Below are 12,233 nucleotides of genomic sequence, written 5' to 3' on the forward strand. Positions count from 1 at the left end.
AAATTTACAGATGACAGACTCCTAAGTGGCTACTCTGAAAAGCCGAGATATCCTTGAGCATTCAGAGTGATGGACTTTTGTTTCTTGTCTGCTGACTGAACACCATGATTCTTTGCCTTCACTGCAGTGATAAAACAAATAAAGATAAATATGGGATAGATGTCAGGAAATACTATTACAGCAAATATCATAGCCTTATTTCTGGCACAAAAAGCTACATGTCATTAACTTTAACCAAGCAAAATCAGGATCCAAGGTCCTTTCTATCCTCCACCCACCAAATGATACCTAAAAAGGAAAACTGTCTTTATAAAGAAAATGTACTCAATGTAGCACATTACTATTTATTTCATCAAAGATTTGTGGTTGTATACTCTGTAAAGAAATTTAATATTAATTTTCTTGATGTTAATATTATTTTTTTGTGATTAAAAAGTAGTAGATGGTTTTTATAGAAAATTATAAAATATGGAATAGCAGAATCAAAACTAACATCCACAATTTCACCACTCTGAGGTAAACAATTTGTTGCACTTCTATCCAGTCTTTTATAATTTACTCATCTCTTAAATTGTACACATATATCAAAACATCACATTGTACTCCATAAATATGTATCATTATTATTTATTAATGAAACATTCCTTAATAAAGAAAAAAATAATGAAAGTCATCCACAACCTTGAAACAATATATAAACAGAAAAATTATCCTTTATATAATACGACAGTGTAAATATTCTTTGTACACACACACAAGCAATGGTCTTCAAATGGGCTGGGCACGGTGGCTCATGCCTGTAATCCCAACACTTTGGGAGGGTGAGGGGCATGGATTGCTTTAGCTCAGTAGTTCGAGACCAGTCTAGGCAACATGGTGAAACCCCATCTATACAAAAATTCCTGGTCCAGAGGATGAAGTGAAGAAACCCGCATGAACCAGCAGATGGCGATGAGAGCAATCCCTAGTTGCATTCATTGCTTATCAGCATAAAACAGACTCATGACAGTTTACACGACATGACAACATTCCAGAAGTTACCACCCCTTTCCATGGCAACCATCCAGAAGTTAGTTGCTACCACTTTCCATGGCAATGACACAGAAGCTAACACCCTCTTCCTAGAAAGTTCTAAATAATCCACCCCTCAATTTGCATTAAACTGACTCATAATTTAAAGTGGGTATAAACGAATATAAATACAGTTAGCAAGAGTCCATAGGTTGCTGACTCCTGGCTCACTGCCTGTGACTTAGCCCTACTTGGAAAGGAGAAGTACTGTTCAATAAAAGTATTGCTGTCTACCACCACCAGCTCACACTTGAATTTTCTCCTGGGCAAAGCCAAGAACCCTCCTGGGCTAAGCTCCAAATCTGGGTTCACCTGTTTTGCATCAGTTATAAGAGGATGATGCTTCCAAATATTCCATGATTGCATATTTCTCAAGTTGATTTGTTAAAAATCTTTCATCTCTGTCATGGTCAATGTGTCATTTATCTAAGCATTATGGTGACATAAAAGCTCAAGTGTAAGAGGAATTAGTATGATTAGAAATTTAGCAAGATTATTACCCAATAAGATCTAACATTAAATACTGATATTTAATTGCATTGAACTCCTCAAATTACTTAAGGAAAAGTTTTTAAGAATAAATATTCATGCTTGAAAATATTTTGAATGCATGTAAAATTGATCAACACTGAATACCACAGATGTTGCTGTCACTGGGTGCCAATGAAGTGCATAATAGGAACCATAAGACACAGTCAATAATAAAGGGGGAAATAAAAGGGAACCTATCAAAACACCATCAGACTAGTGCAGAAGCACACACATGAGCACACCCTGCAGCTGCAGAAAGACATGGTAGGAAGTAAAGCCCCACAATTCATCAGCCTTCCTTCTCACCAGCTCATGAGTTCACAAGTGAGTTTGCTGAGAGTCAAATGCTTACAGTAAAACTGACAAATTTAAACATCACTAAGAGCTATTTCAAGCATTTTGTAGAAAGCTACAGACAACAGTGAACTTGCTCTGAGCAAGTTTTAATCTATCATCCTCATCAATGGCTAAAGAAATGGCCCCTAGACAGTTTGTCCAATAACCTCTAAAGTAATGACCTTCAAACTTTTAAAATTATAATTCATGAGAAATACATAGTTTGTACATAATTCAGTAGGTATGTGTATGTGTGTGGGCAGTCTATTTGAATATTCTATATGCAGTGAATGCTATTTACTAATTTATTTTATCTCATTTCTTTAAAATGCTGTTTGTAGGGGACAACATTAATCTTATGAACCACTATGGATGACAAACCAGTATGGAAAAGATTACAGCGTTTCACAAGATATCCTCAGTGGTTAATAAGTGTTATTACAGAAGTATATGCAAATACACATGAGAACCCAATGTTGTCTTCCTCCTTGGGAATTCAGTCTTTTCAGAAAAAATGGTCTTTTTTTGTTTGCTTTTTCTTTTCAGACAGGGTCTCCCTCTGTCACCCCAATCTTGGCTCACTGCAACCTCTGCCTCCCTGGTTCAAGTGATTCTCCCACCTTAGCCTGCCAAGTAGCTGGGATTACAGGACTGTGCTATCACACATGGCTAATTTTTGTATTTTTAGTAGAGGTGGGGTTTCACAATGTTGGCTAGGCTGATCTCAAACTCCTGACCTCAAGTGATCCACCCACCTCAGCCTCCCAAATTACTGGGATTACAGGCGTGTGCAACTGCACTTGACTAAAAAGGTCGTCTTTGGTATGGGCCACAAGAGCTACCACAAAAGATATAATTGCAGAGGAAATGTGTGTTCCATCAGCAGATAACCATGTCTGTTTTGCACAGGTGAAGTGTTACTTGGACAGACATAAAATCACATGCAAAAGGGACAGAAAGTACATGTGACCTCTTGTCCTCTTGGTATCATGAGGAGGCTTTGTTTGGGCTGCAGCACAGGTGAATGTCATGGATTGCATCCATGTGAATGCACAGGGGCCTCCATTTCCCTACTGTGCTCCCATTTTATGAGGCAAGTAGGGGAATTGCATTTAATATGGTAGGTAGTAAATAATTTGACCTCAACCAACAAGCACTCTGAAGAGCTCAGGTGACAGTGTTTACTATGGTACTCTGAAAACTGCCAGCTGCTCAGAATCTGTAGACTTTGTCCCACCCACCCATGGTCCTGTGGAAATCTAAGTTTGTTCATATTCCAGTGCTTCAAGGATGGGAAGCTCTTGTCATGTGGGAAATGGAGCCCACCCACAGGTAGACAGGCTGTGTTGGTCTCAGCTCCAACTTCTTTAGCAGCCCACAGAGTTGTAGCATCATGTATCAGGCAAGTCTTCTTGCCTCTAAAGAGTTTCTCATATTTTCTGCTGCTTCCTGTGAGTGCCACAAGGGCTACTTCACAACTTACTCCTGTCCCAATCCAATTATGATCCTTTGAACTCATCCAGCTGGACCAAGGTCACCTGCCATGAGAATAATAGGAGGAAGCTCAAATTTGGGAGGAAGTTAAAACCTGCCCTTTGAAGTTGGAGTGTGTCCACTCAGGAATCATTAAAATCCAGGTCCTTGTGAAGCACATCCATCCAGCTATCTGATGGCATGACTTTGACCGTTTGCTAATTAGATGCTCACAGAAAATCTAAACCCAGGTGTCACAATCTCTCATTTGTTGAACATTTCTGAGTGCACTATACTAAAAACCAGAGTTAATAAGGGAAAAATGCAAGTAAAATTTAGAAAGGACAATGTCCTTGCCAAGATAAAACCAAAAAGATAACAGATAAACTAAATAATAGTTTATGACTGCCCTCACTCCTTAAATAAACTTTGAGAACTACAATGACTACTCAAGCCACTTTTTGGAGAGAGAGAGAGAGATTGAGGAATCTCTTTTTTCCTACTCAAGGTATTTCCTTAAAAGGAGTGCAGAGATGGCCGAATAGGAACAGGTGCAGCCTCCAGCTACCAGCATGAATGACACAGAAAACGGGTGATTTCTGCATTTTCAACTGAGGTACCGGGTTCATCTCACTGGGGCATGTGGGACAGTTGGCGCTGGTCCGTGGGTGAGCCCGACCAGAGAGAGCTGAAGCAGGGCGAGGCATCGCCTCACCTGGCAAGCACAAGGGGGAAGGGAATCCCTTTTCCTAGCCAAAGGACATTGAGACACACAACACCTGGAAAATCGGGTAACTCCCACCCTAATACTGCAATTTACCAAGTGTCTTAGCAAACGGCACACCAGGAGATTATATCCCACACCTGGCCCAGAGTATCCCATGCCCATGGAGCCTCCTCATTGTTAGTACAGCAGTCTGAGATCTAACTATAAGGCAGCAGCGAGGCTGGGGGAGGGGTGCCCGCCATTGCTGAGGCTTAAGTAGGTAAACAAAGCCACCAGGAAGCTCGAATTGGGTGGAGCCCACCACAGCTCAAGAAGGCCGGCCTGCCTCTGTAGACTCCTCCTCTGGGGACATGGCATAGCTAAACAAAAAGCAGCAGAAACCTCGGCAGAGGTAAATGCCCCTGTCTGACAGCTTTGAAGAGAGCAGTAGATCTCCCAGCACAGAGGTTGAGAACTGAGAACGGACAGACTGCCTGCTCAAGTGGGTCCTTGACCTCTGAGTAGCCTAACTGGGAGACATCCCCCACTAGGTGCAGACTGACACCTCACACCTCACATGGTGGGGTACACCCCTGAGACGAAGCTTCCAGAGCAAGAATCAGACAGCAATACTCGCTGTTCAGCAATATTCTATCTTCTGCAGCCTCCGCTGCTGATACTCAGGCAAACAGGGTCTGGAGTGGACTTCAAGCAAACTCCAACAGAACTACAGCTGAGGGTCCTGACTGTTAGAAGGAAAACTAACAAACAGAAAGGGCACCCACACCAAATCCATCAGTACGTCACCATCATCAAAGACAAAAGGCAGATAAAACCACAAAGATGGGGAAAAAGCAGTGCAGAAAAGGTGGAAATTCAAAAAATCAGAGCAAATCTCCCCCTCCAAAGGAACACAGCTCATTGTCAGCAATGGAACAAAGCTGGACGGAGAATGACTTTGACAAGTGGAGAGAAGAAGTCTTCAGTCGATTAAACTTCTCAGAGCTAAAGGAGGAACTACGTAACCAGCGCTAAGAAACTAAAAACCTTGAAAAAAGAATGGATGAATGGATAACTAGAATAATCAATGCAGAGAAGACCTTAAAAGAACTGATAGACATGAAAACCATGACACAAGAACTACGTGACAAATGCACAAGCTTCAGTAACCAATTCGATCAACTGGAAGAAAGAGTATCAGCGATTGAAGAGCAAATGAATGAAATGAAGCAAGAAGAGAAGTGTAGAGAAAAAAGAGTAAAAAGAAATGAACAAAGCCTCCAAGAAATATGGGATTATGTGAAAAGACCAAATCTATGTCTGATTGGTGTGCCTGAAAGTGACGGGGAAAATGGAACCAAGTTGGAAAACACTAGGCAGGATATCACGCAGGAGAACTTCCCCAACCTAGTATGGCAGGCCAACATTCAAATTCAGGAAAAACACAGAACGCCACAAAGATACTCCTCGAGAAGAGCAACTCCAAGACACGTAATTGTCAGTTTCACCAAAGTTGAAATGGAGGACAAAATGTTAAGGGCAGTCAGAGAGAAAGGTCGAGTTACACAAAAAGGGAAGCCCATCAGACTAACAGCAGATCTCTCGGCAGAAACTCTACAAGCCAGAAGAGAGTGGGGGCCAATATTCAACATTCTTAAAGAAAAGAATTTTCAACCCAGAATTTCATATCCAGCCAAACTAAGTTCATCAGTGAAGGAGAAATAAAATCCTTTACAGATAAGCAAATGCTTAGAGATTTTGTCACCACCAGGCCTGCCTTACAAGAGACCCTGAAGGAAGCCCTAAACATGGAAAGGAACAACCGGTACCAGCCATTGCAAAAACATGCCAAAATGTAAAGACCATCGAGGCTAGGAAGAAACTGCATCAACTAACGAGCAACATAACCAGTTAATATCATAATGGCAGGATCAAGTTCACACATCACAATATTAACCTTAAATGTAAATGGACTAAATGCTCCAATTAAAAGACACAGACTGGCAAACTGGATAAAGAGTCAAGACCCATCAGTCTGCTGTATTCAGGAGACCCATCTCACATGCAGAGACATACATAGGCTCAAAATAAAGGGATGGAGGAAGATCTACCAAGCAAATGGAGAACACAAAAAAGCAGGGGTTGCAATCCTAGTCTCTGATAAAACAGACTTTAACCATCAAAGATCAAAAGAGACAAAGAAGGCCATTACATAATGGTAAAGGGATCAATTCAACAGGAAGAGCTAACTATCCTAAATATACTTGCACCCAATACAGGAGCACCCAGATTCATAAAGCAAGTCCTTAGAGACTTACAAAGAGACTTAGACTCCCATACAATAATAATGGGAGACTTCAACACTCCACTGTCAACATTAGACAGATCAACGAGACAGGAAGTTAACAAGGATATCCAGGAATTGAACTCATCTCTGCACCAAGCGAACCTAATAGACATCTATAGAACTCTCCACCCCAAATCAACAGAATATACATTCTGCTCAGCACCACATCAAACTTATTCCAAAATTGACCACATAGTTGGAAGTAAAGCATTCCTCAGCAAATGTAAAAGAACAGAAATTATAACAAACTGTCTCTCAGACCACAGTGCAATCAAACTAGAACTCAGGACTAAGAAACTCAATCAAAACCGCTCAACTACATGGAAACTGAACAATCTGCTCCTGAATGACTGGGTACATAACGAAATGAAGACAGAAATAAAGATGTTCTTTGAAACCAATGAGAACAAAGATACAACATACCAGAATCTCTGGGACACGTTTAAAGCAGTGTGTAGAGGGAAATTTATAGCACTAAATGCCCACAAGAGAAAGCAGGATAGATCTAAAATTGACACCCTAGCATCACAATTTAAAAAACTAGAAAAGCAAGAGCACATTCAAAACCTAGCAGAAGGCAAGAAATAACTAAGATCAGAGCAGAACTGAAGGAGACAGAGACACAAAAAACCCTCCAAAAAGTCAATGAATCCAGGAGCTGGTTTTTTGAGAAGATCAACAAAATTGATAGACCACTAGCAAGACTAATAAAGAAATAAAGAGAGAAGAATCAAATAGATGCAATAAAAAATGATAAAGGGGATATCACCACCAAACCCACAAAAATACAAACTACCATCAGAGAATACTATAACCACTTCTATGCAAATAAACTAGAAAACCTACAAGAAATGGATAATTTCCTGGACACTTACACTCTTCCAAGACTAAACCAGGAAGAAGTTGAATCCCTGAATAGACCAATAGCAGGCTCTGAAATTGAGGCAATAATTAATAGCCTACCAACCAAAAAAAGTCCAGAACCATACGGATTCACAGCCGAATTCTACCAGAGGTACACGGAGGAGTTGCTACCATTCCTTCTGAAACTATTCCAATAAATACAAAAGGAGGGAATCCTCCCTAACTCATTTTATGAGGCCAAAATCATCCTGATAGCAAAGCCTGACAGATACAACAAAAAAAGAGAATTTAGACCAATATCCCTGATGAATATTGATACAAAAATCCTCAATAAAATACTGGCAAACCGAATCCAGCAGCACATCAAAAAGCTTATCCACCATGATCAAGTGGGCTTCATCCCTGGGATGTAAGGCTGGTTCAACATACCCAAGTCAATAAATGTAATCCAGCATACAAACAGAACCAAAGACAAAAACCACATGCTTATCTCAATAGATGCAGAAAAGGCCTTTGACAAAATTCAACAGCCCTTCATGCTAAAAACGCTCAATAAATTCGGTATTGATGGAACGTATCTCAAAATAATGAGAGCTATTTATGACAAACCCACAGCTAATATCATACTGAATGGGCAAAAACGGGAAAAATTCCCTTTGAAAACTGGCACAAGACAGGGATGCCCTCTCTCACCACTCCTATTCAACATAGTGTTGGAAGTTCTGGCTAGGGCAGTCTGGCAAGAGAAAGAAATAAAGTGTATTCAATTAGGAAAAGAAGAAGTCAAATTGTCCCTGTTTGCAGATGACATGATTGTATATTTAGAAAACCCCATTGTCTCAGCCCAATACCTCCTCAAGCTGATAAGCAACTTCAGCAAAGTCTCAGGATACAAAATCAATGTGCAAAAATCACAACCATTCTTACACACCAGTAACAGACAAACAGAGAGCCAGATCATGAATGAATTGCCATTCACAATAGTTTCAAAGAGAATAAAATACCTAGGAATCCAACTTATAAGGGATGTAAAGGACCTCTTCAAGAAGAACTACAAACCACTGCTCAGTGAAATAAAAGAGGACACAAACAAATGGAAGAACATTCCATGCTCATGGATAGGAAGAATCAATATTGTGAAAATAACCATACTGCCCAAGGTAATTTATAGATTCAATGCCATCCCCATCAAGCTACCAATCAGTTTCTTTACAGAATTGGAAAAAATTGCTTTAAAGTTCATATGGAACCAAAAAAGAGCCCGCATTGCCAAGACAATCCTAAGCCAAAAGAACAAAGCTGGAGGCATCACGCTACCTGACTTCAAACTATACTACAAGTCTACAGTAACCAAAACAGCATGGTACTGGTACCAAAACAGAGATATAGACCAATGGAAGAGAACATGTCCTCAGAAATAATGCCACACATCTACAACCATCTGATCTTTGACACACCTGAGAGAAACAAGAAATGGGGAAAGGATTCCCTATTGAATAAATGGTACTGGGAAAATTGGCTAGCCATAAGTAGAAAGCTGAAGCTGGATCCTTTCCTTACTCCTTAAATGAAAATTAATTCAAGTTGGATTAGAGACTTAAATGTTAGACCTAAAACCATAAGAGCTCTAGAAGAAAACCTAGGTAATACCATTCAGGACATAGGCATGAGCAAGGACTTCATGTCTAAAACACCAAAAGCAATGGCAACAAAAGCCAAAATTGACAAATGAGATCTAATTCAACTAAAGAGCTTCTGCACAGCAAAAGAAACTACCATCAGAGTGAACAGGCAATCTACAGAATGGGAGAAAATTTTTGCAATCTACTCATCTGACAAAGGGCTAATATCCAGAACCTACAAAGAACTCAAACAAATTTACAAGAAAAAAGCAAACAACCCCATCAAAAAGAGGACAAACGATATGAACAGACATTTCTCAAAAGAAGACATTCATACAGCCAACAGACATATGAAAAAATGCTCATCATCACTCGCCATCAGAGAAATGCAAATCAAAACCACAATGAGATACCATCTCACACCAGTTAGAATGGCAATCATTAAAAAATCTGGAAACAACAGGTGCTGGAGAGGGTGTGGAGAAATAAGAACACTTTTACACTGTTGATGGGACTGTAAACTAGTTCAACCATTGTGGAAAACAGGATCTAGAACTAGAAATACCATATGACCCAGCCATCCCATTACTGGGGATATACCCAAAGGATTAAAAGTCATGCTGCTATAAAGACACATGGAGATGTATGTTTGTTGCGGCAGTATTCACAATAGCAAAGACTTGGAATCAACCCAAATTTCCATCAGTGACAGACTGGATTAAGAAAATGTGGCACATATACACCATGGAATACTATGCAGCCATAAAAAAGGATGAGTTTGAGTCCTTTGTAGGGGCATGGATGCAGCTGGAAACCATCATTCTCAGCAAACTATCACAAGAACAGTAAACCAAATACCACATGTTCTCACTCATAGGTGGGACTTGAACAATGAGATCACTTGGACACAGGAAGGGGATCATCACACACCGGGGCCTATTGTGGGGAGTTGGAGGGGGAGGGATAGCATTAGGAGATATACCTAATGTAAATGACGAGTTAATGGGTGCAGCACACCAACAAGGCACATGTATACATATGTAACAAACCTGCACGTTGTGCACATGTACCCTAGAACTTAAAATATAATAATTTTAAAAAAGGAATGCAGCTGTGGCCAGGCATGTTTCTCACACCTGTAATCCCAGCACTTTGGGAGGTCGAGGTGGGTGGATCACTTGAGATTAGGATTTCGAGACCAGTCTTTCCCACATGGTGAAACCCCATCTCTACTAAAAATACAAAAATTAGCCAGGCATAGTGGCACATGCCTCTAATCCCAGCTACTTGCAAAGCTGAAGCAGGAGAATCAGTTGAACCTGAGAGGCATATACTGCAGTGAGCCAAAGATTGCACCACTGCACTCCAGTCTGGGTAACAGAGGGAGACTCCGTCTCAAAAGAAAAAAAAAAATAAAAGAAGCTCAACTAGATAGAATATATAGATATTAGTTCAACAATATATCCTAATTTATTTATAAAAGGCTGCATTCTGATCAGGGCCACCTTCCTATCCTTCCCTTCCACATACTATTTCTGACATCAAACTGCTAGGTAATATAAAAGTAATAAGAACAGGAGTCATGGACACAGTTTACTGTCTACATTAACAAGAGTTTATATTCCACTGGCTTCATTATCATAATTTTACTAATACAGGAATCTCTTACCTAGGAAAATAAAAGTTTCAAAAAACGTTATTGTTCTTTCCAGCAATTGCCTGACAGACCCATCAGCTCCTCAATAAAAAGTGTCAAATGACATTTTTCAATCCCAAAACTCTTTGAACCCCTTGCCTAAAAAGTCTTGTCTTGTTGCGTCCACCAATCCTAAATCATTATCATTCCTACCCAATTCTAACCAAACCATCCCCCACTTTAAAACACCCACTTTATACAGGACATGAAAAGCAGAACAAATACACCTAAAGCCCTTTCACATCTGACATACTAGTGCCTCTGTGGAGGTAGTGCTCTACCTTATAGCTTTATGCAAATAATGTCAGCGCTGTCTTATGAACAGGTTATTTGGGTGATATTTGGGGAGTAGAGTATATGATGAGCATAGTCACCACTGCTGTATATCATGTCACAATAGGACTAAGTCTAAATCCTAGGACCAATGTTGTATTAGTCCGTTCTCATGCAGCTATAAGGACATACATGAGAGTGTGTAATTTATAAAGGAAAGAGGTTTAATTGACTCATAGTTCTGCAGGGCTGGGGAGGCCTCTGGAAACTTAACAATCATGGAAGAAGTGGAAGCAAACACATCCTTCTTCACATGGCATCAGGAGAGAGAAGAATGAGCAAAAGGGGAAAAGCCTCTTATAAAACCATTAGATCTTGTGAGAACTTACTCACTATCAGGGCAACAGCATGAAGGTAACCACCCTCATGATTACATTACCTTTCACAGGGTCCTTTCCATGACACGTGGGGATTATGGGAACTACAATTCAAGGAGAGATTTGGGTGGGGACAGAGTCAAACTATATCATATGTATGCATATTTCTGAACCATACACTGTCTGAATGACCTACAGGTGTATTCAGGGAAATCAGTTACCAGTCCAGAGATTAAAATGTGCAATAGTACAACCTAAAAAAGGAGGAGGTGTGAATTTATTTAGTCCACAGAAGTGGTTCAATTCATTGGTAGCATGCAGAAAACCTCAGACCAGAGAAGGAAGTGATTAATCAAAACATGAATAAAAATTGGCCAAGGTAGGAGGATCACTTGAGCCCAGAAATTGAGACCAGCCTGGACAACATAGTCAGATTCTGTCTCTAAGTAAATAAATAAATAAAATAGCTGGGCATGGTAGCACACACCTGTAGTCCCAACTACTTGGGAGGCTGCGTCTTGAGTATTGCTTATGCCCAGGAGATTCAGGCTGCAGTGAGGTAAAGTCATGCCATTGCCCACCAGCCAGGGTGACAAAGTAACACCCTGTCTGAAAAAAAAAAAGCATGTATAAATATAGACATTAAAATAATTTATTTCAGTCAGAAAAGGTCTTTCTGAGACACATCAACCACATGGGACTCTCTGTTCCCAAGTTTCTGGATGCCTGAGAATGGTAGGGCAAGAGAGAGAGAAAAAAAACCTCTTAAGTCCCTTTCTTTCTACTACCAACATGCTGGGGATTCTGATCTGGGGACAGTGGGAAAACCCTGGCTGGCCTTGCATGTGCCTGACTTAGTGTGAACGCCCCTTGCTGCCCAAGTCCCTTGTTGCCCATGCGCCTTACTGTCTGCCTTCTGTCCCTGCAGAGCTGTGCA

The sequence above is a fragment of the Trachypithecus francoisi genome, unplaced genomic scaffold (assembly GCF_009764315.1).
Source record: "Trachypithecus francoisi isolate TF-2019V2 unplaced genomic scaffold, Tfra_2.0 Contig00403, whole genome shotgun sequence".
Taxonomy (NCBI): domain Eukaryota; kingdom Metazoa; phylum Chordata; class Mammalia; order Primates; family Cercopithecidae; genus Trachypithecus; species Trachypithecus francoisi.